Source organism: Mastomys coucha, unplaced genomic scaffold, assembly GCF_008632895.1.
Source record: "Mastomys coucha isolate ucsf_1 unplaced genomic scaffold, UCSF_Mcou_1 pScaffold5, whole genome shotgun sequence".
In the NCBI taxonomy this organism is placed as follows: domain Eukaryota; kingdom Metazoa; phylum Chordata; class Mammalia; order Rodentia; family Muridae; genus Mastomys; species Mastomys coucha.
The window spans coordinates 55,639,747-55,644,873 of record NW_022196911.1 but is presented as its reverse complement, the minus strand read 5'-3'; the positions used below and the strand labels follow the sequence as shown (position 1 = coordinate 55,644,873).

At 41.8% G+C, this 5,127-nt stretch overlaps 1 protein-coding gene across 2 annotated transcripts in view; it reads left to right on the top strand.

Moving 5' to 3' along the window:
- Positions 1 to 5,127, top strand: part of Atpaf2 (ATP synthase mitochondrial F1 complex assembly factor 2) — a 17,706-nt gene that overhangs the window by 1,711 nt on the left and 10,868 nt on the right. The window lies entirely within an intron of this gene.

Sequence of the window (5,127 nt, the reverse complement as noted above, 5' to 3'; positions counted from 1 at the left end):
AGCTCTGGCTGCTCTGGAACTCACTATATAGACCAGGCTGGCCTCGAACTCAGAGGTCCTCCTATCTCTAGTTCCTGAGTGCTGGAATTAAAGGCATGCATCCCTACCACCCAGCTTCAGTTTTTCCCTTTTAAAGGGAAGCAGGTGTCTTCGTTGATTTCAGAAAGGAAAATCTGAACTTTCAATCAGGACTTCCAAGGTCACAGAGCAGACTGGTTGAGGCTATGGAGGCAAAGACTGGCCTGACCGCGTTGTGTCCTCAGGACCCAGCACAAGACTTGGCACAGAGCAGGCAGGCCTTAAGTCTTCCACCCACACACACTTCCTTAAGGGTTTGCAGGCCCTCTGTCCTAGTGCAGTGCCACAGTCTCTGCATTCTCTGCAGCCTTCTCTAAGTGAGAGTTTATGCCAGGCTTCTTTGACCTACTAAGGACTGAAAGAAGGTTATTTCATTGCTTCTGGAGAGAGATTTTATGAGTGAGGGTCACTTCAGTGAATGAAAAGTAGTGACAACCTCTCTATATTTGGTTGTTTGTTTTGTGTTGAGCGAATGTGGTCTCATCTGAATGATACTCAGCATCAAGTGCAGGATTCATTATGCTTCCTAAACAGTAGTTTGGAATACATTGTGATATGGGAAGTATGAAGGACTTGAGAGATCACAAGGATGAGTGTGTACAGGGTGACTGAAAGGGCATTTAAACTGGGGCATGACAGAAAGAGTTTGGTGGGGGAAAAACAGGGTGTAACATGTCCAGAGGTGATGACCCGGTGTTAGAGGTCTTGCTGCAACACTGCCTTCGTTAGGCAACAATTCCATAGGCAGTTTGGCAATTGGCATAAGAGTACAAACCTGGGGTCTGTTGTTGGCTAAATTTCTGAGGTACTGTGGTCTTGTGTATGTAGGATGTTGCTTTCTTTAGTGATCTGAACCATGATTTGCCTTTAAGGATTCTTTAGGCTGTAACTTTCATAATTTTTCATTTTATTTAGTGTGTATATGTCGGTGTGTGCCCTTGGCATGCACATGGAGGCCAGAGGACAACTAGCAGGACTTGGTTGTTGCTTTCAGGGATTGAACTGAGGATGTTGGGTTTAGTCGTCAGTGTTTTTACATAATGAGCCATTTTAATGGCCCATAATTTTATATAAATGGGGAAGGAGATTGGATGCAACAGGGAGCTGACTTTTACTTATCAGGACACAAAGGCCTAAAAGTGGGCCAGGAAAAGCCAGTAAAGACGAAGGAAGACGCTAAGTGTGGTGTCTCACACAGGTATCCGCTGCTTTACAGCCTTAATAGGATCACTGGAGGTCATGGGGGATGGGGAGGAGGAGAACAGGGCTTGACTTACATATATCTCTCTGTGCCTCGATCATTCATTCATACATTCCTATTTTCTTTCACATTCGACTACCTACTGTGTGCTAGATAATGCTAAGAGCCAACTGATAAGTCTGTAATACAAAAGAAAAGATGACAGATCAAGCACCTCCATAATGGAAAGCTAAAAGCGTCCACTCGCTTAAATTGACCCTTTGTCTATTTAATGAACTCCTGAATGTGTTCCTTTGTTTATGCCATGCCTCCCTAGGATATGCTCTGCTCTCCGTGTCCTCACCAGGTGTGAGATATTTTTGTATCTCTGAAGTATATAAATTATTGTCTTTCTTGGTTAAGAATCCAGTTGTCAAGGTTAGGAACGGACACACCGTAGAAGGTTGGAGGAGGAGGTTGGAGGAGGAGGTAGTGCAGTGCAGAGACTTTTGTGAGGCCATTGCATCCTCCTGCTGTTTTCTGCCCAGAGGAGGATGTAGTTTGGAGAAGCAGCATATGAGGTAAATTCCCAAAGAAATAAAAGCCTGAAGTCCTCTTCCTACCATTTACAAATTGCCTTCTGTCCAAGGCAGCTTCTCCAGGTTTCTGCCATTTCAGAGACATTACCTGCTTTGCCATCCTCATAGAAGTTTCAGGGACCAGACTGCTCCCTGCTTTTGAAGCAAAGTTTTATTGGAACATAGCCACATACTCATATATATTGTCTTCTTTCATTATATTGGCCAGAACAGCCTAGAGTAAGGACCTCTGCTCCAGATGAAAAGCAGTTTGGAAACTAGTGTACTTATGTATTTGGCTGCAAGAATTTTTTATTATATTTATTTATTTGTATATGCATGTATTTGGGCATACATGTGCCACTGTGTACATGTGGAGATGAGAGTTGGTGCTCTCTTTCTATCTTTACATGGGTTTGGGAGATTAAACTTGGAGTCAGACTTGCACGTAAGGACCTTTACCCATTGAGCTATCTCTGGCCCTGGCAGAATTTTAAACAGCTTTATTAAGATAGCCTCTTTACTTAAGAGGCTAGAGAGATGGCCCAGAGATTAAGAACACTTGTTTCTTTTACAGAGGAATGGGTTCAGTTCCCAGCACCCATATAGTGTGACTCACAGCCATTTGTAACTCCAGTCCCAGGGCATCAGATACTCTCTTCGGACCTCTGTGGGTATTAAGCACATGCATAGCACACATACATATAGTCAGGCAAAGCACTCACAGATGAGATAAAATTTTAAAAATCTAATACATATAATTCACTTAGCATACAGTACATTCCTTAGGGTATATTCAATAATTTGAGTGATCATCACGGTCAGTTTAAGAACATTTTTTATCATGGTAAAAAGTAGTCAGTAGCAGGTAGAGTGCTGGCTCAGTGCTTAAGAGCACTGGCTGCTCTTCCCAAGGACCTGGGTTCAGTTCCCAGTACCAACATGCTGCTCATAACTTCAGTCCAGGGGATCAAATGCCTTCTGGCCTTGGGCACAAGGTGTGCACATTGTGGACAGACATACATGCAGGCAAAATACCTAAATACATTTAAAAAAAAAGGCAGCAACTACCCTTTAGTACCATCCACCTGCCTCATCATCTCCCCAGCCCCAGGCAACCAAATCTTTACTTCCTTAAAGATTTCCGTTTGGACAGTGCATTGTGTTGAGCTTGGGACTAGTCTTTTCCACTTAGTCATTGAGTGTGATGTTCTCAAGGTCTGTCTATGTTATATCATATATATATCCATATTTTAGTCTTTTTATTGCTGAACAGCTTGTTGTAGAAATACACATTTTACTGGTCTACAGAGTGAATTCCAGGACAGCCAGAGCTATGTAGAGAAACCCTGTTTCGAAAAAGCAAAAAAAAAAAAAAAAAAAAAAAAAAAAAAAAAAAAAAGAAAAGAAAAGAAATACACATGTTACTTGTCCATTTATGGACATGTGAGTTGTTTCTACTCTTTGGTATTATGAATGATGCTGATACAGGTATTTGTGTACAAGTTTTTGCATGGGTTTGTCTTTACCTTTTCTGGCTATATTTTCTAAGCTTAAAATTGCTGGATCAAATGGAAATTAGCTCATTAAGGAATAGTAAGATTGGTTTTTTGTTTGTTTGTTTTTTGAATTTTTTGTTTTTGTTTTTTGTTTTGTTTTTGGTGGCGAGGGTTGTCAAGATAGAGTTTTTCTGTATAGCCGTAGCTGTCCTGCTAGCTTTGTAGACCAGGCTGGCCTGCTACAGAGATCCATCTGCCTCTGCCTCTCAATTGTTGAGATTAAATACCTGTGTCCCCACCTCCTAGCCCATAAGGTTGTTGTTTGTTTTTGTTTGTTTGTTTGTTTTTTTCGAGACAGGGTTTCTCTGTGTAGCCCTGGCTGTCCTGGAACTCACTCTGTAGATCAGAGATCCGCCTGCCTCTGCCTCCCAAGTGCTGGGATTAAAGGCGTGCGCCACCACCGCCCGGCTTGTTGTTTGTTTTTTAAGGTGGATGCATTGTTTTAAATTTCTAGTACTAGTACATGAAGTATCAACTTTCCTTATATCTTCACTAAAACTTGTTACTGCCTGACTTTTTGATTATAGTCACCTCAAAGGATGTGAGGTAGTATCTCAGTGTGGATTGTTAATTATCATTAATTATTGAGATGATCTTTCTGTGTAGCTCTGCATGGCTTTGATCTCTATGTAGACCAGGTTGGCCTCAAACTGCCTACCTCTGCTTCCTCAGAACTGGGATTAAGGGCATGCTCCACCATGCCTTGCCTCAGTTGGAGGCTTTCTTTATATGTTTATATTAGAAGAATTTTGATGTCTGAAAACCATTGGTTAGAGCTGCCATAGGATTATAAAAGGTGAACTGTTTGAATTTAGCTTTAAGGTCCAAGGCCCACCAGATGGCGCTGTTTTAAAAGATAACAGTATTGTGATTGTATGATTAGCACAGATTCTTGGTAAAGTCTGGGAATTATAGTCCTGTGTCTTTAGGTTCTTAAAAGGGGGTGGCAGGCAGCTCCTAAACTGTGAGTGGTAGAATAACCACACAGAGACAAGAGGGACTTAAGAAGGAAGTGACACTGAAAACCACTTGTTCCTATATATAGACTTAAGCAGCGGCTCAGGAAAGAGAGACTGGAGGTTATTAATTTCTCATTCAGCACTCTTCTTAGGAGCAGCTTTTTCAAAGTTGTTCTTTGCTGTTTTTTTTCTTGTTTTCTTATGGCTGCCTCTTTGTTTTTCATTGTTTATATATGTGTGTGGATATATGTGTCCCATGTGCATGTTGAGGACAGAGAACATCTTTATGGAGTCAGTTCTCACCTTTCAAGCTTGTGTGGGATCTGGGGATTGAATTTAGGTCATTGGGCTTGCATGACAAGCACATTTACCTGCAGAGCCATCTTGCTGACCCTCTTCTTGTTTTTGAGACAAGGTTGCTGAATAGGCTAGGCTAAATGGCCAGCAAGCTGCAGAGATCCTCCTGTTTCCACTTCTCCAGCACTGGTGTTGCAAGCATGCATGACTATTCTCTGGCTTTGTACATGGGTACAGGGAATGCAGTAAGTACTTTGTCGACTGAGCTTCATGTAAGCCATTCTAATCTGAAAATTATTTCCTACACATCCCTTCCTGAGCAAATGAGTTAATGAGCTTTAGTGACTGCTGCTTCACATATGAACTCTTTTTTTTTTCTTTTTTCTTTTTTTGTTTTTTTGAGACAGGGTTTCCCTGTATAGCCCTGGCTGACCTGGAACTCACTCTGTAGACCAGGCTGGCCTCGAACTCAGAAA